At 41.2% G+C, this 19,605-nt stretch overlaps 1 protein-coding gene across 7 annotated transcripts in view; it reads left to right on the forward strand.

The window, feature by feature from the left end:
* Positions 1–17,248: 17,248 nt before the first annotated feature.
* LOC138753759 (transmembrane protein 121) overlaps positions 17,249–19,605 on the forward strand; it is a 138,824-nt gene continuing 136,467 nt past the window's right edge. For 5 of the 7 annotated variants that reach the window (XR_011351408.1, XR_011351409.1, XR_011351411.1 and 2 more), the window contains exon 1: positions 17,249–17,769. The gene's annotated coding sequence lies outside the window, so the exon portion shown is untranslated. The remainder of the gene's footprint in view (positions 17,770–19,605) is intronic. The other 2 variants (XR_011351412.1, XM_069917132.1) reach the window with 1 other exon arrangement.

Genomic DNA, 19,605 nt, shown 5'->3' on the forward strand with positions numbered 1-19,605 from the left:
CATATAAAACTTACTGACTCTTCCAATTATATAAAAAAATTCTAAGAATGTATAAGATATTCTTAGGCCAAATTTGGAATATTGTGTGCAGTTTTGGTCACCAATTACAGAAAGGATATAAACAGTATAGAGAGAGTGCTGAGGGAGATTTATGAGAATATTGCCCAGGTTTCAGGGTTTGAGTTACAGGGAAAAGTTGAGCAGACTGGGTCTTTATTCCCTGGAGTGTAGAAGATTGAGGGGTGATTTGATAGAGGTATTCAAAATTATAAGGGGGAAAGATAAGGTCAATGTGGATAGGCTTTTTCCATTGAGGGTGGGGGAGATTCAAACAAGAAGGCATGAATTGAGAATAAAAAGGGAAAAGTTTAGGGGAAACATGAGGGGGAATTTTTCACGCAGAGGGTGGTGGTGGTGGTGGTGGTACAGAATGAACTTCCAGCAGAGGGGGTAGAAGTGAGATCGATTAATATTTAAGGAAAAGCTGGAGAGGTATATGGACAGGAGAGGTGCGGAGAGTGATGGGCCAAATGTGGGTCAGTGGGACTAGGTGGGAGAAGATGTTCGGCATGGACTAGTAGGGCCAAACTGGCCTGATTCTGTGCTGTAAATGATTATATGATTATATGGTTATATGGAATGGGCCCCATAATTTCATAAATTGAAACTTAGGATCATTAATATTATATCTGATTTTCTCTAAACTTAAATAGGACATTCGATCATACAGCCACTGCAGTAGGGGATGAATCTCCTTTCCATTTCAATAAAATAGATCATCTGGCTATCAATGTAGTAAAATATAACAATTTTTCCTGAGATGCCTATAAAGGTTCATCTGAGTGCCGAGAAAATCCAAACAGAGCAATTAACCGACAGGGTTCCAAGTTAATCGTGAAAATTGTCGATTGAGTTTGAAAATTCTCTTTCCAAATTCTCTCTAAATTTGGGCATTATCAAAACATACGAATCAGAGAGGCTTCAAAAATTTTACATTTCTCACAAAAAAAGATCAATATCTTAATAGAAACAGGACAATTTAAGTTTAGACATATGAGTTCTGTGCACCATATTAAATTGTAATCAGCAGTGTCTTGCACAAAATGGGGAATCATTAATCACCCTGAGAGTAGAGTACCAATACCAATCTTCATCTGAAAATGTTATATTCAAGTCTCTTTCCCAATCCAGTAAATTAGTATAAATACATGCTATTAATTCACCATGAAAATAAAATCATATATTAAAAAATTGAACAAGAGTCTTCGCATCAGTATTAGAAATTCAAAAGCTTGGACTGAACAAAACGTCTAATTTGTAAATATCTAAAAAAAAGTGCCTATTGGAAAGATTAAATTTGAGTGATAATTTTTTGAAAGAGGCAAAATTATTTTGAATAAAAAGATCCTTGAAACTTTGAATACCTTTTCTATGCCATGCCTTGAAACCTCCATCCAACCAAAATGGTTGAAATAGATGGTTATCTATAATTGGACAAACCAGTGAAAGAAATATTAGTTCCAAAGAATTTCCTAAACTGAGCCCAAATTCCCAACCTATTTTTCATCAATGGATTATTTGTTATTTTAGAAAAGGAAAATGGTAAGATCCTAAAATTGCCAACATGAGGTTTCTTTTAGTAAACTGCAATTGTATTTCTACCCAGGAAGGGTGATTCACTGATTTATCCAAATGTAATAATAAAAGTAAATTACATATATTAATCACCCAATAGTATAATCTAAAATCTGGGAGTGATAGTCCTCCATTGTGGTATTTTGAAGATAGGCATTATTTATACATGTTTTTTACCTTGCCAAATATATGTAGAAAAAGCCAAATCCAGCAAGATGGAAAAGGATTTGGGGTTAAAAATTGATAACACTTGAAAAAGATACAAGAATTTGGGTAAAATATTCATTTTAATCAAATTAATATGTCCTATCATTATGATAGATAAGGGAGACCAACCTAAGTAAGTTTTTTATAATTATTTGTAATTGTAATTCCTAAATATTGAAAATATTCTTTCATTACTTTGCATGGAAAATTGGAATATCCTTCAAAAGTACCTTTTGAGGGCAAAAGTACACTCTTGTGTAACTTTAACTTATAACCTGAGTTTATCAAAAATAGTTTAGTATAGAAATTTCAGGATTTGAAATAAAGAGTGGTAAATCATCCACATAAAGTGATACTTTATGTTCAATTCCTCCTCTAATTTCCCATTAAATTTTCTACACTGTCAAAGAGCAACAGCTAATGGTTCCAATACTATATCAAAAAGCAAAGGACTTAATCGACAACCCTGTTGTGCTCCCCTATAGAGATAAAACATAGATAATTGCTGTAAATTAGAGCAAACTGACGCTTTGGGATTTGAATGTAATAATTTAATCTATTCAATAACATCTGCATCAAAATTAAATTCAATGCAGCAAATAAATATTCCCATTCAACTCAATCAAATGATAGAACATATTCCAATGATGGAATATATAAAATATTCAGTAGTCAATATATATTATAATAATGATTCTTTATAAAACCAGTTTGGTTGGTAAAAAAAAAAATCTATTCTATGTGCTAAAACCTTTGATATCAACATTAAGTAACAATATAGGTCTATAAGAAGTACATTCTGTTGGCACTTCGCTTTTTTTAAAAATAAGAGAATAGATGCCTTGTTAAATGATAAAGGTAATTTCTCTTCTTTAAACGAGTCAGCCAGTACCAGGCAAAAGTGAGGAACAAGCTGTTTAGAGAAGGATTTATTAAATTCTGCAGGAAATCCATCTGGCCTAGGAGCTTTACCTGACTGCAGTGAGGAAATAGCCCCAATTATATCCTCCTGCAAAATAGGTTTCTCCATACTAGGCCGTTTCTCTTAAGAAAGTATAGACACATTCAATCAATCCAAAAAGTCTGACATTGAAACATAATCATTCTTAAATTCAAAAATACAAAGGTTAGCATAACATTCTCTGAAGGTCTCATTAATTTTAGAATGGTCTGATGTCATATTGCCATTGCTCATATGAATCTTGTTTATTTGGGTTTTTTTAACAAATGATTTCTTTTAATTGACCAGTTAGTAACTTGCTCAATTTTTCCCCATGACTATAAAAGAAGACTTCTATTTCTTTACGATTGCTGTTCAGATGGATAAGTAGAAAGTAGATCAAATTTAGTTTTAAATTCAACTCTTCTCTTAAAAAAAAATCAGGATTTTTGTGGGGGAACTTAAAGTCATAAAAGGCACTGTGGAATTCTAACTATTTCATGCAGCTTAGTATTAATTTTGTCCAACAACATCTTGCAACATTAATGTCAAATAAACGCATTGATGTTGATTTGTCAATGATATACCCCCTCCATAAATCTTCGTCCGCGAAGCCAAGCCAAAGAAAGAAGAAAACTGGTGCTCGAGGAGAACCTGGATCTGGTGCTGAAAACCATATGTGTGTCGTGTCTGAATTCCCAATCTTTTCTTCCTGCCAATAGAGAGAGTTTGGAAAGGTGACCCCTGCAACAGAGCTGCCATCACTTGTGGACTGTCTTGGAATCTCCAGGGATTAAAATCTAATTTACAATGTGCAACTTAGAAAGAAATGTCATCAGGTGTTTTAAAAAAAATATGGCATGTCTTTTCTTTCATTTTGTTAGTTATAAAAATGTTGGAGATTAAATAAATAAATTTAAGTTCTTGTTTAAAAGACTCCACATTATTCATGGCTTGCTGGGCCAAAGGCTCAAATGCTTTTTTAACATTAAAAGCATAAACAATAAAAGCAGTCGATTTAAATTAATCAAAAATTGGTACAACACACAATGTGTGCGTGCACACACACACACACGCCCACGCACGCGCGCGCACACACACCCACACACACACACCCACACCCACACACCCACACCCACACACACACACCCACACACACACCCTTAACCCAACATAGTCAGAAGCAGTGAGAATTCAGCACCAGAACAAGAAGAGATCGATGAGAAGACCTGACCAACAAATTGCCCTATTTTAGTCAGTGATTGTTGATTAATATCTCTGCAGTGAGTGAAATGAACCAAGCAATCAATGCAATTATTTAACCTAGGGTGAGGAGTTTGCGTGGATAAAGGAAAGATGTGGTGCAGACATTGTCTGACTTTATCAAAACATAACAAATAGAAGGAGTGATCCTTGAATGCCTGCTTCCCTATTCATCCAGGTCTCAGCAGTGCTACTGACCTACATTAACATATCATGTGATAGCAAAACAGCCATCTATCATTGTCTCAAATCCATTCGACCAGAGTCTCCCTGGCAGTTTGTCAGAGGAGAACATAGATTCACCTTCCTCTGGGTGAAGAAGCTGCTCACCATTTCTGTCCTGTATGGTTGACCCCTGAGATTTTCAGTAGAATGTGTGGCAGTGGCGCAGTAGTTTTCAGACAAGTAATCCAGAAGCATAGACCAAAGGCCTAGTTCAATTCTTAGCTCAGCATCTTTGCATTTTATAGTTCAGCTAATAATCTGAAACTCTTTAAGATAAATAAACTGATCATTAGTAATAATGACCACAAAGCTTTCCCTTAAAAATACAAGTTCATCAACGTCTTTCAGAGAAGAGGTCTGCCACCCTCACGTGGCTCCAGACTCATTCATGTGTTGGACACTGAACTGGCCTAGAAAGCAATTGACTGGTACCATTACATTCACCTTGAAATAGAGGAAGCTTAAAATATGACCAGCCGCCCAGAATCGACCCAGCGTGAATTCGGGGACGATCAAACTGCTCCCTTCCAGTCCAAGCCGATCTTGCAAAGACACGGACTTTCTTATCTGTCCCACGGATTAGTGAAAGAACATTCAGGCATCATCATCCTCATGAAAAACATGGCCCATGAACAATGTGCCAGACGGCTCCTTCTGTCAAAAACAGACAGAAATGCTGAGCCATTTTTTTGAGAGTTTTGGAAGCAATGCTGCTTAAAGGAGCCTGGATATTTTTGCGCACAATCACTGAAAGCAGGCAAATGAGATGATATGTGCTATGTTTGTGGTGATATGTAATTACACCACTAGGTCACCAGGGGTCATCCCGGTGACCTTGTATATAAAGCAGTCCAGAGCTACAGTCTAGCCTTCCAGGTTCGTCTTACAGAGAGACAAGACCTCTTAGTGTACATATTAGTTTATTAAAGCTGTCTTATACTCGCACTGCTGTTATCGTTACTGTCAGTACAATTTAATGAACTAATATGATAGCTACTAGGATGGAAGCTGCTTCTGCTCCAACATGCATTCCCAACCACCTGGAGACTCTTCCTGAGGAATGGAATTCAGAGACGATTAGCACGCATGTCCTTCTGAGGACAGAGACGGCGAGAAACCGCTGTATTGGAATTGTGGTGGAATGCAGGGAAGACCACAGAAGTACGATAGGGCAGGTAAGAAATGGCCAAGAGCCCTGCCTGCCCGTAGGTTCTCCAGTACAGGCGCCGCTGACCCTAAACCCCGGTCCAATCAGAAAGGGGCCATTACAAGTGTGAGTGCAAGGATCTCCACAAGTCGTGCTCCTGATCGCCACGTATGTGCAGAATTCCCAACCACTCCGGAGCCAGGGAAAGCAGACACAACTACCGTCACTCTCCCAGCAGCAGCTCCCAGTACCCCAGGGTCCACCCTTGCTACACCTAAGGGACCAGAGATTGCGGCTTAGCCATGTGCTGCAACCAGACAGGCTGGAGCTCGACCCCAGAAATTCCGGAGCCGGCACGCACTTTGGCTGCTGGCAGAGATGCTTTCTGAATTACGTGGAAGGTGCTGAGGCATCAGATAAAGAGCTATTAATGCTGCTGTTAGCCCAGCTGGGAGACCACCCTTACTCCCTTATACAGGATGCCAGGTCCTACCAAGAGGCAATGAGCATTTTATAGAGGCATTACTGTAAGGGGCATAGCGAACTCCACTCCCGGTACAGACTCTTGACCAGGTCACAACAAGTAGGGAAGTCTGCCAGAGACTTTATACTCTCTCTGAAAGACCTGGCGAGGGGCTGCAACTTTAAAGCAGTATCAGCTCAGGAGTATGCGGAGGACCTTATTAGGGACAGAATTGTTGCGGGCACCCGGTCCACTGAGACAAGACATTGATTGCTGGAGAAAGAATGGTGGGGCTAGATGAGGCAGAGACTATTGCAGAAGCTTTAGAAAGCACCAGGAAAGAATTGGAGGAGTACTCACAGGACCCTGGGGCTGGGACAAACGTCACACAGCTGAACTCTCTAGCCCCACGAAAAGAAAAGTATGCTGCCTCACAGAAATTCACAGCGGCAGCACACCTTGAGGGTCCCAAGTGTTTTTTCTGTGGACAAAGAAAGCACCCGAGAGCCCTCTGCCCTGCCAGAGAAAATGTCTGTTCCAACTGTGGAAAACGTGGGTATTATGCAAAAGTCTGCAGAAGCCCCAAGGCCACAGCCAAGGCCTATTCTCATGCTAATGAGAGGTGGGAAAGCTCTTCTTTCTTCACAGACAAACAGGAGAAGAAGAATGCCATGTGCAGCCGGCCATCTTGGACAAATGCGACAAAGCAAAGGACACAGTCTTCAAGAAATGAATATGACCCTGAGTACTATCAGAATGAAGGACACGAAAGACACGCCAGACTTGCTTCCCTACGCATGAATCAGGCGAGTCCACACAATTTATCTGACGCCACTGTGTGCATCAGAATTAATGATGTGAGGGTAAATTGCTTAATAGATAATGGAAGCACTGAAAGTTTTGTTGACCATGGATTAGTCAACCGCCTTGCCCTCCCCACATGCCCGAGTGAGCACCATATCCTGTTAGCAGCCAGCAGCCTTGTGGCTGAGGTAAAACATTTTTGCAGGGTTACTCTAGAAATCCAGGGCACAAAATATGAAGGGTTCAAATTACTAGTACTCCCTCACCTCTGTGCCCCGGTACTTTTGGGGTTAGATTTTCAGTGCAAGTTAGAAAGCATTACAATAGTGCACAAGGGGGCTCACCCCCCACTACTCCTTAAAAAGAAACAATACTGCAGCCTGTCTGTCCTGAACATAGAACCCCCTTCGCTGTTCACACACCTGACCCCAGAATGCATACCAATAGCCACAAAGAGCAGGAGGTACAGCCCGAGGGATAGAGCCTTCATTAAGGACAGAAGTCTGCAGGCTACTACAGGAGGGCATCATAGAACAGACCACCAGCCCCTGGAAAGCCCAGGTGGTTGTAGTAAAGTCAGGAGAAAAACTGCGCATTGTAGTGGATTACAGCCAGACAATCAACAAATTTACACAACTAGATGCCTACCCCCTGTCACACATAGCAGACATGGTCAACAACATTGCACAGTATAAGGTCTTCTCCACCATAGACCTGAAGGCAGCATACCACCAATTGCCCATTAGAAACACCGATCGCATTTACATAGCATTTGAGGCAGATGGCAGGCTGTATCAATTTCTGCGACTTCCCTTCGGTGTCACCAATGGAGTGTCCCTGTTTCAGAGAGAAATGGACCGAATAGTAGATGAGTTCCAACTGAAAGCGGTGTTCCCCTACTTAGACAATGTGACAATCAGTGGCCACATTCAGGAGGATCACGAAACAAATTTAAAATGCTTCTTCCAGGCAGCCAAGGAAAGGAACCTGACGTACAACAGGGAAAAATGCGTCTTTAGTGCCAGGAAGTTGCCAATCCTGGGCTACATAGTGCAGAACGGGGAAATCAGCCCAGACCCAGCCCATATGCACCCTCTCCTAGATCTCCCAGTGTCATACATGCTGAAAGCACTAAAAAGGTGTTTGAGGCTGTTCGCTTACTATGCCCAATGGATCCCCAACTACGCCGACAGAGCCCGCCCACTTATAAAAGCCTCAGTTTTCCCACTGTGCCCAGCAGCCACAAGAGCATTCAGGGACATTAGGGACCATATTGCTAAAGCTGCCATGTGGTCCATAGATGAGTCGATCCCGTTTCAAGTAGAAACGGATGCAACCGATGTGGCTCTGGCAGCCACACTAAACCAAGATGGACGACCAGTGGCCTTTTCCTCGCGAACCCTACGGGGGTCAGAAGTAAGACACTCAGCAGTAGAGAAGGAGGCCCTTGCCAATGTGGAAGCAGTAAGGCACTGGTGACATTATCTGGCATGCAAACATTTCACCCTCATCACAGACCAACAGTCTGTGGCTTTTATGTTCGATAACCAGAACAGGGGGAGAATTAAGAACGACAAAATCCTGCGCTGGCGGATAGAATTGTCTACATTTAACTATGACATTCTATACCGCCCCGGGAGACTCAACGAGCCCCTGGACATGCTGTCCAGAGGCACTTGTGCCATCCTTAACCACAAGTCCCAGATGCAGAACTTGCAAAGTGAGCTGGGCCACCCGGGGGTCGCTAGACTGTTTCACTTCATTAAAACCCAAAACCTCCCATTTTCAGTAGAGGAAGTGAGGTCAGTGAACAAGAGCTGCTCCATCTGTGCGGAACGCAAACCGCAATTTTACCGGCCAGACAAAGCCACCCTGATAAAATCTACCAAACCTTTTGAGCGCCTCAGCCTCGATTTTAAAGGCCCGCTCCCATCCAATAATAGAAATGTCTATTTCCTAAACGTGATAGATGAATATTCCCATTTCCCCTTCGCAATCCCGTGTTCTGATGGATCAGCAGCCACTGTTATAAAATGCCTCCAACCCATCTTCAGCATATTTGGGTACCCGAACTACATACACACAGACAGGGGTGCTGCATTCATGAGTGCAGAAGTACAGCAGTACCTGCACGAGAGAAGGATTGCTACCAGCCGCACTACAAGTTACAATCGCAGGGGGAATGGACAAGTCAAAATGGAAAATGCCACTATCTGGAAAACGGTCCTCTTGACTTTAAAAGCAAAAGACCTGCCTGTTACTAAATGGCAAGAAGTGCTGCCAGAAGCCCTACATGCTATACCTTCTTTGTTGTGTACTGCCACTAACATGACCCCACATGAAATTATCTTTTCTTTCACAAGAAAAGCCACGACGGGCACAGTGCTGTCTAAATGGATGATGACACCCAGACTGGTTCTCCTCCGGAAGCACTCCAGACCCCACAAAGCGGACCCGCTGGTGGATCAAGTGGAGTTGAGGCACACGAACCCTCAGAACGCCTTCGTCACATTCCCAGATGGAAGAGAAGACTCGGTGGCCACCAGGGATCTCGCGCCGGCCGGATGTGTGAACAAGGCGGAGGAAACACAGATCAACAAGGAGCGCAACAGAAGTCACTAGAACAGTCGTCCATCGAGTCACCCCAGAGAACTATACCACCCACCCCGGAAATCAGGGGTGCCTGCCCCACAAAATATCACCACCCTAGACTTGATGGCAGGACCTAATCCCATACAAGAGGATCCCCAGCTCACACGGCCAAATGACCAACCAGTACTTCCCACTCCCACACCTCCACCAAGAAAGGCTGAAAAGCAGACCGCACTCCCCACCCCATACCACTACCGAGGAGGTCCAGAAGACAACGGAAGCCATGAAAAATTTTGGACATGAACTTACAAACAAGGGAAGGAGGACAGGGGTGGGGGGGGGGGTGGTGGGTGGTTAACAATTTTTTAAGGGGGGGGTAAATGTGCTGATATGTAATTACACCACTAGGTCACCAGGGGTCATCCCGGTGACCTTGTACATAAAGCAGTCCAGAGCTACAGTTTAGCCTTCCAGGTTTGTCTTGCAGAGAGACAAGTCCTCTTAGTATACATATTAGTTTATTAAAGCTGTCTTATACTCGCACTGCTGTTGTGGCTATTGTCAGTACAATGTTGGCCTTTATTGCAAGGGGATTTGAATACCAAAGTAGGGAGGTACCTTGGTGAGAGCCCAACAAGAATAATGTGTATAATTTTGGCATCAGGGTCTAACACCACATGGATGAGTCTGGAGTCATGAATGGGTGGCAGACCTCTTCTCTGAAGGACGTTGATGAACTTGTGTTTTTAAGGGAAATCCTTGTGGTCGTCATTACTAACGATCAGTTTATTTATTTTAAAGAGCTTCAGATTATTAACTGAACTATAAAATGCACAAATGCTGAGTTAAGAATTGAACTAGGCCTTTGGTCTATGCTTCTGGATTACTTGTCTGATAGCAACTGCATCACTGCCACACATTCTGCTGAGATGTTGCTGAAAGTCAACCATACAGGACAGAAATGGAGAGCAGCTTCTTCACCCAGAGGAAGGTGATCTAATTGCTAGAGAGAGAGTGCAGTGAGGCTTTACCAGACTGGTTCCTGTGATGGCAGGTCTATCATATGAGGAGAGATTAAACAGTTTTGGCCTCGATGTTCTGGCAATTAGATGAATGAGGGATGACTTCACTGAGATGCACCGGGGTTTAACAGGCTGAGAGCAGGGTGAATATTTCCTTTGGCTGAGGAGTCGACTACATAGTCACAAAATGGCTTTTGAGGTTTGATATGAAGCTAAATTCAGAGAAATAAATAGCTTTGTCTTCATCAAACTTCCCTTCAAAATGCTAAAGAGAAAGGGGGAATGGCATTGCCTAAGTTTAGATTATATTATTGGGCAGCTAATATTAGATATATTAATTTTTGGATTCATATGGACAGACAGGATGTGGCTAGTTGGATTAATTTGGAAATTGATTCTACTTTCGATAGTTGGAGCTCCATTATCCTTTTCTGCTTCTAAATTAACTGATAACTTTGTTGCTAATCATATGTTGAGGATTTTCAATTTTGAAAACATTTTGGATGCCAGAGATTTTTATTAATCAGTCCTCTTTTAGCTAATTCATTTTTTTATACCTTTGGTACAAAATTTTGTTTTTTTGTCAGGAGTTTGGTATCCAAACTTTCCAAGATCTCTTTATTCACCAAAATTTAGCATCTTTTGAACAATTATCCACTGAATTTAAAATAACTAAACATCATTTTTTTTAGATATTTACAGATTAAGAACTTTTTAAATTCTTTGGTATTAAAACTTCCTCAAGATTTGGAATTAAAGATGATAGAGAAGATTTATAATCTTAAACTCAATACTAAAAAGTTGTCTCTGAATTATTATTGGTATCTAGTTGTGATTCCCTGGACAAGACTAAGAAATGATGGGAGCAGGATTTTCCATAAGAATTTTTTGATGCTACATGGGATTCTATCTTGAAATTGGTAAATTCATCTTCTCTATGTGCCCAACATTCATTATTACAATTTAAAGTATTACATCGAGCTTACATCTCCAAATTTCAATTGAATAAATTCTATTCTAATTTCTTGTCAAAATGTGATAGATGTAAGACTGAAGAAGGTACATTATTTCATGTTTTGATCATGTTCCTTGCTTTCCAATTATTGGAAAAGTATCTTGTCTTTTGTTCTTAATATTAATTTGGCTCCTAATATTTAAAAAAATCCTATTTGGAATAAGTAAGTCAGCTGATTTAAATTTGCCTTTGCTCTTCCTATTCCCAGAAGAGCTATTCTTATGAGATGGAAGGATGCTGTCCCTCCTACACATACTCAATGGTTATCTGATCTGACGGCATGCTTGACTCTGTAAAAAATTAGATGCTCCACAAATGTAATAAACCTTAATTTTCTAAATTTATGGGATCCTTTCCTCAGATATTTTCAAAATTTATAAGATTATTGGATTCCATTTTATGGTTTGGTGGTCCTTTCTTTCATACATTAATGGAACATATGTTCAATCATAACTTCACAAGGGAAGGGTTAGATTATTAGAATAGTTTTTGTTTTATATACATTTTGGGTTTTTTGTCTCTTTCATGGGTTGTTTACTGTTATTTGTTAATATACGTTTACTTCATTGGATATATACTCTTGTTATTGCCTGTGTGTGTGTGTGTGTGTGTGTGTGTGTGTGTGTGTGTGTGTGTGTGTGTGTGTGTGTGTGTGTGTGTGTGTGTGTGTGTGTGTGTGTGTGTGTGTGTGTGTGTAAACTCAATAAAAATTTTTGGAAAAGTGTCGCACTAACTGTTAACACAATGCCATTACAGCGCCAGTGACCCGAATTTGAATCCAGCACTGTCTGTAAGGAGTTTGTACGATCTCCCCGAGCCCACGTGGGTTTCCTATGGGTATTTTAATTTCCCCCCACCCTTCAAATTTATTGGGGTTTTGGTTAATTGGGGTCTTTGGGTGAATCGATCTTGTGGGCCATAAGGACATGTAACTTTGCTTTATGTCTAAATGTAAAAATATTAAATTTATGAACAATTGAAAAAACATCCTCCTTATTACTATCTATTATCCTCCCTCAGGTGATCAAACAATCCTCCTCCATGCTGAAGAATACTGGGAAAAGTACTGAATGTAACAAGAGCACAGAATGAACTCTGGGTGTAGGATTGTAGTGTAGTAAGAAAGGCTTGGCTGCACCAACTTTAACTAAGTTGCCCAAGTCCTGAGAATGTGGTTGTCAGGCTGGTGGTGAGGAAATCAAAACAAGCAACAAAAGTATTTGACAGTCTTCTTACCAATCTACGTGGTGCAAATGCCTTAGTCCATTCGTAGGAGTGACCACTTAGAGTCAAAGTTCCATCTTCACATCAAAGGCTCTGCCTATGCTCGTTGTTGGTCTCTATAATTGCAATGGACGGGATTGACTGTGAATAAATATAACTGTCAATCAAGTCCCAGGCAATGAGCATATCCAGCAACAGAATTGAATCGCTTCCTCTTGACATTCAACAGCATTGCCATCAGTGAGCTACTTGCCATCATCATCCTTTCAAAGTGAGCTAAGGGACTGTGTGGGCTCTGCTTTTCTTCTCCTGACTGGTTTACACTTTACACCCAGATAGGGGTGAGGTTCCAAATCCACCTGACAGACTGCAAAGCCTCCTCAGGAAAGGCAACAGGCAAAGGTGTCTACTTCTTCATCAACCACGTCACATCCAGGCAAGGAGATCCTGGCAAGTCCCTGCATCCCAGACCTGCAGCACCTAACTGTGAAATTCTGACCTGATGCCTACTGCAAGAACTCGTATCAGTAGTCTTACATACCACCCCAGGATGACATGAAGCTAAGACAGGATGAACTATTCACCTCCATCAGTAGCCTTGAGAAGCAATGTTCATTTTAAGCGATCTTTAACTTTGATCATCCTGATTTCAAGAGGGAGCTAACAAGATTCCATCAGCATCTATCACCTGTCCCACCAATTCCCGACACTACGCCACCATCAAAAATGCCTCTCGCTCCATCCCATGCCAGAATTCAATGCTTCTCCTACTTGCTGATAAGCAGAAGCTGAGAAACAAGGACCTGCCATAAAAGCCATGTGTTGCTGGACTGAGGAAACAGACGATATCTTTGCCTTGAGTGTCTTGTTGACTGGTCCATATTTGTAGACTCAGCAACCAACTTCAACTTCACTGCCATCACACTTTTATACACTGTCTTCATCAGCAAGTGTGTAAAAGACTAAATGCCAAAGAGACCAATCAGTCTGTTTGTAACCAGAAACCATGGCTGTAATGCGAGCTCCACTCACCAGATTCGGTCTGAGTGGTTCATGTCAGGTGGCCAAAATTTAAACAAGGGATTTAGTTATGATCTCCACAAGGCCATCAGAGATGTCAACAGACAGTACTGATCCAGACTTGAGACCCAGATGAACTTCATGGACATCAGGCAAATGTGGTAAGCTTGCATCCCATTGTGGGAAACTGGGCACATTAACAAATGATAACACATCCCTCCCCAATGAGGTGAATGCAAGCTTTGAACAGGAAACCACTGAGCCAACAGAACACTCCACATCAAACTAATGAACACTTGCACCGATGGTCACCACATCAGACATCCAATTGTCCTTCCTGAGATTAAGCCTGCAGAAAGCATCTGGCCCAGACAGAAGTCGTGGACCTGTCCTATGAGCCTGCACACAGCAACTAGTGAAGTATTGACCAGCATTTTCAACCTCCCTCTGCTAAAGACTGAGGTTCCGCTTACTATAAGATCCTCACTATCATCCCAGTGCCAAAGGAAAACATAATAATGGTTCTACATGAGTACCTGCCTGGTGGCTCTGATATCCACACCAGGAAGTACTTTGAGAGGTTGGTCATGGTTCACTTTAACTCCAGCCTTCCAGTCAGCCTACATTCAGGGGATCATCACTGGCATTGCACCTCACCTGCAACATTGGGATAACTCCTGTTTGCGACTGCTGTTCCATTGACTACAGCTTCCCCTTGAACACCACAGTGGCAAATAAACTCATCCTCAAATTTTGATGCTTTGGCTTCAGCACTCTGTTTGCAATTGGATCCACAGCCTCCTGTTCTGCAGGCCATAATCAGTGACCATTGGTGATAACACTTCCCTTAATACCGGTGCCCCACAAGGATGCATATTCAGCCTTCTATCATAATATCTGTTCACCCACAACCATGTGGACAAACACCGCTCCAACTCTATCTATAAATTAATGAGAATGAAAGGAAATAACATTCCGAGAACTTGACGACTTACACCTTAGGGATTTGAACAAGTTAGTCGTGGATACATCTGTTGTCTTCTTCCATTATATCGTAGATGCCAGTTATCTTAAACTGGGTTTAGAAGGATGAGGGAGTATCTCATTGAAGCACACTGGTCATTAAAAGGGTTAGATTGAGTGGATGTGGATAAGATTTTTCCAGCAGTGACCAGAGAGCACTGAATAAGGAAATATTTCTTCAACCAGAGGTGATGAATCTATAGAATTCATTGCTACAGATGGCTGTGGAGGCAAACTCATTGTTTATTTTTAAAGCAGCGGTTGGTAGGTTCTTGATTAGTAAGGGTGCCAATGGCTATGGGGAGAAGGCAGGAGACTGGAGCTGAAACAAAAAATAGATCATCTGTAATCGAATGGTGGAGCAGACTTGATGGGCCAAATGGCCTAATTCTGTTTCTATATCATGTGTTTTTTTTTCCACTGTATGTAGGTACATGTGACAACAACAACAAATATAAACATTTCAACATGTCTACTCTCGCTTTGATATCACATTCTATTTATGAGATCTTGCTGTGTTCAAATTAGCTGCAGCATTTCCTACAGCTGTGACACTTGTTTGGTAATAAATCCTTGCTCCTTGTCATCAGTTTATGAAATATATCATTTAAACACTCAGCTTTCATTTTCTTCCCAACTGTGGGCAGACAGAGCTTGCTATGACTATCTGACTAGCTGACTGACCATGCCAGAATTAACCCTCCAAGAACTAACATCAGCAGTATTATCAGGCTGGAGCCTTCCTTCTTCCTGTCTGCCTGCCTCTACCTCAGTCACAATAAAGATTGGCACCACATACAAAGGCTCTCAATAAACCCTTTGGATGTATGGTCCATCCCAAGAGCTGGTCCAAGTGGAAGAAATTCTCCCCCTCTTCCACCACCACTTCATATGAATTTAACAGAGTCGGTTATTTTTATTTTCTCTCTTCCTGCATGGTTAATCTAAATAGGATGGCAAAGAATATGGGTGTTTCTCACAGATCAATCTATGAAAAAAACTTGTCAAGTGGTTTGAGGTGTTCAGTCATTTGGCTGTTTCTACTTGATTATGCCAGGGGGAGAAAAACCACATGTAAATAAAGCCCATCTTCAAAAGACCACATTAAATGGAGGATTATCACTTCCATGTTTTAAATTGTATTATTGGGTGATTAACATACGTAATTTACTTTTATTATTACATTTGGATAAGTCAGTGAATTGCCCCTCTTGGATAGAAATGGAATTGCAGTCCTCCAAAAAAAACTTTATGTTGGCAATTTTAGGATTTTCTTTTACCATTTTCCTTTTCCAAATTAACACATAATCCGTTAATGGGAAATAGGTTGAGAATTTGGGCTCAATTTAGGAAATTTTTCAGAATTAATGGTTTTTCACTAGCTAGTCCTGTAATATCTTTTTTCAACCATCTTTGTTGGACGCAGGTTACAAGGAATGGCATAGAATAGGCATTTAAAGTTTTAATGATCTCTTCATTCAAAATAATTTTGCTTCTTTCAAACAATTATCAGCTAAATTTAATCTTTTCGGTAGACATTTTTTTTTAGATATTTACAAATTAGACATTTTATTCAGTCTAAGATTTTGGATTTTTCGTGAATTTCCAACACTAATATTCTTAAACTTATTTTTAATTTATGCTTTATCTTCATGGTGGATTAACATCATGAATTTATAATATTTTATTGGATTTAAATTCAGTTTCCATGGCTGGGACCAAGAGTGATTGGGAATGAGATATGAACTTAACATTTTCAGATGAAGATTGATGCTCTACTCTCAGCTTCATTAATGATTCCTCATTTTGTGCAAGATATTGCTGATTACAATTTAAGGTGGTGCACGGAACTCGTATGTCCAAAAATTATCTCGTTGTTATGCAGATATTGATCCATTATATGAGAAATCTAACATTGTTGAAGCTTCTCTGATCCATATATTTTGGGAGTGCCCAAATTTAGCGAGATTCTGGAAAGACATTTTTGGTAGACATTACAATTAATTTGGAATCCTGCCTGTTAATTGCTTTGTTTGGTCTTTCTCATAATTCAGATAAACTTATATCAGCGTGTCAGGAAAAAGTTTTAGCTTTTACCACATTGATAGCCAGATGAGAAATTGTACTGATAAGGAAATATGATTCATCCCCTACTTATTCGCAATGGTTATATGATGTAATGTTCTATTTAAGTTTAGAGAAAATTAGACATAATATTAAAAATAGAAAGTTTCAATTTAGAATTGGAAGAATTAACAATGTTCCACTGGTTCATTGCCTGTTCTCCAGGGGTCGCCAGTAATTATTGATTGTTTAAAAAAATAATTTATAAGGTAACCTTGATTAGAGGAGGGGTTGGATTAGATTTTAGTTTTTAGCTATTTTATTTTTCTTCCTTTATTTTATACAAGTTATTTCAACAAATGGGGTTAACATTATCACATAAATCATTTCAATTAAATGTTTTTGAAGTATTATAAATAATTATTGATGTCGTTTTATCTACTTTTTTCCATTGGCTTTTTTTGGGCGTACTTACAAATGAATTGTCAATTCTGTATGTTAAACTCAGTATAAATATTTTTAAAAAAGAAGGAGGTGTTCCGCAGGAAGCACTCACTTGTCTAAATGTAAACCCTTTCTCTCTCTCTCTCTCCGACCTCCAGGGCACAGTGGGAAGAACACTGGACGAACGTACAGTTGGCATTCATCACCCAAATGACTGCACAAGAGACCGTGTTCAGTGAAAGCCACAGACGACGTGGAGGGGGAGGGTGGAGAGGACACTGCAAAGCGATGGAGAGCTGAAGGGAAGACACTGATTTTAGCCAGTTGCAGGACAATGTGACAGACATCCGTACAAGCAAATTGCTGATAAATGACCCGCACAGAGTGAGTACCTTGCCTGATTCTCCAGTGCTCGGCAGTGGCAGGCAGGCATGGTGGCTTGTCAGTGGTGAATGTGTTGATGAGAGAGAGAGAGAGATGAATTGAGAAGGGTCTCGCTGGCTGAAGGGAGACAAAACGCAGCTCAAGATTCCCGCCGCTCTCTCAATGTCACGATCCACCACAGGAAATCTATCTGCTCGGCATCTTCCCTCTCGGGGAGGGAAGATTACAAAGAGCTTTTCATCGTGAGCTTTCAGATTCGGCAGCCGACCGAGTCCCGAGGAGGGAAGCAAGCGTCGGGTAAGGCAGAATTTGCTTGGATCACCTTAACTTGAGGAGTTAACCCGAGAGGTTAGACTGTGAAGATCCGGTTTCCAAAAAAAAATTACACTGTGTATAAAACTTGGGGATTTTATTCAAAATGTGTACAATTAAACCCTTTCCCTTCCCCGACGCTGCCCAGATACTCAATTCAACTGTATGATAGCTCCCAACAATAAATCAGCCCCAAAAGGCATTCTTTTGGGACCGTAGAGGAATAACTGAGGAATTCTGCCCCTCAATGAGTATGATATTGGTGAATGGAGCCTCCAGAGATACACAGGGCTCTGGATGTGGCTGGGGGTGGGGGGAACAACTGTCAACTAAGCTGGTCTCTCTCTCCCTCTCTGTTTGGAGCTGTTTAAAAGCGTTTGAACTTATTTGTGTGTCGTGTTCTTGGATTCACAGAGGGGAGGAAAGATGTGCTTTAGGTTAAACGGAATCATACCTGGTTCGGCTTCTTGGAGAATTGGGGGGGGGGGTGTCCCCCTCAATTTTAATGACGTTCTTAAAGGTGGGGGGGGTGGGAAACTTCTTAATGTCATTGCAACAATCCTGCGAAATTCAGATTGTGCACTGCGGTTCCTTGCAGGGGGTGAGAGATCGGGGGGAGGTGGGTGATGCGAAGGGGGGCTTTGCAGAAGGGGGAGCTGCCCTTGTTTAAAAAGAAATGACCATCTTTGCAGTCGTTGCTGCTCTTTGAACATTGGCAACTTGAGGTGTGAAGCGCAAAGTTCAGGTGACGGAAATGGAGCGAAATCAAACAAGCCGATCTTTGCCAGTGAAAGCACTGGTTCCCGGAGGGGGAGAAGAAAGGGCGCACTCTTACTGCAAGCCCTCAGAGTTCAGTTGGAACAGCTTGCCAAAGAGATGAATTTGCAAGTAGCAAGTGATGCAGTCAGCTCATTGGAAATTTGGAGACCATTCTCCATCCCCGCCTGTCGCTTTTGCAACACGTCCACTGAAATCCCCTCTCTTTTGAAGTCAGAATTTCAAGTCAAGTTGAAACAGGTTGGATTCACTTCGCGGTAGATGGCAGCAAGGAGTCGCTCCCCAATCGGTCGTGGCCTGAGGCCACTTGGAAATAAGCGGAGCTCTCAAAACGATGGCAACCTTTCTGTTTGCATTTCTGCTCCCAGACGCGGTGATATTAACGCTGAGTGATGAACTATGTGTGTTTTGACTCGCAATTAATGAATAAATAGACTTAACGGAAATTTAACAAAAAAAAACTTGTGGTGGGCAATGTGAGGAGGCAGGGTCTATTTGGGGCGTGCATGGGGCTGAAAAGATGTGGTGGGTTTGAGTGGAGTGCGATGTGTGTGTTGGCCGGTGCCCAGCGCTGGGCTCGCCACGATGCAGAGTGTGCCTGAGATTTTAATTAACTTCTCTTCCGTCACACTGTGTGGGATCAGAGTTTTCAATTATTCTCCCCGAGGGGAATTAAAATAAAATCTACAGAAGTTTTTTATATATACATTTTGCGGCCTTAATTAATATATTGCCATTTAATGGAAGAAGGCGTTCTAAATAGATTGTGCTATCCGATGCGAATTAAGGCAACCGGGAGAATTAGGTCATTCCACGCATACAAGCCACTCTCAGGAAACAGTGGGGGGGGGGGGGGGGGTCGACAACAAAGTACCTTTGGCTCTATATAAATATTCCAAATGTCTTAAAAATGTGGCAGGCAATTGATTTATAAAACAGGTGCAATGGAATTGAAATCGGTGAATTCATTGGGTTTTTCCTTAAGATCCACATGGAAGTGGGATCAATGCCTTTGCATCTAACGGAGTTAGATGGATTAAATCC

Source organism: Narcine bancroftii, chromosome 2 (genome assembly GCF_036971445.1).
Source record: "Narcine bancroftii isolate sNarBan1 chromosome 2, sNarBan1.hap1, whole genome shotgun sequence".
Taxonomy (NCBI): Eukaryota; Metazoa; Chordata; class Chondrichthyes; order Torpediniformes; family Narcinidae; genus Narcine; species Narcine bancroftii.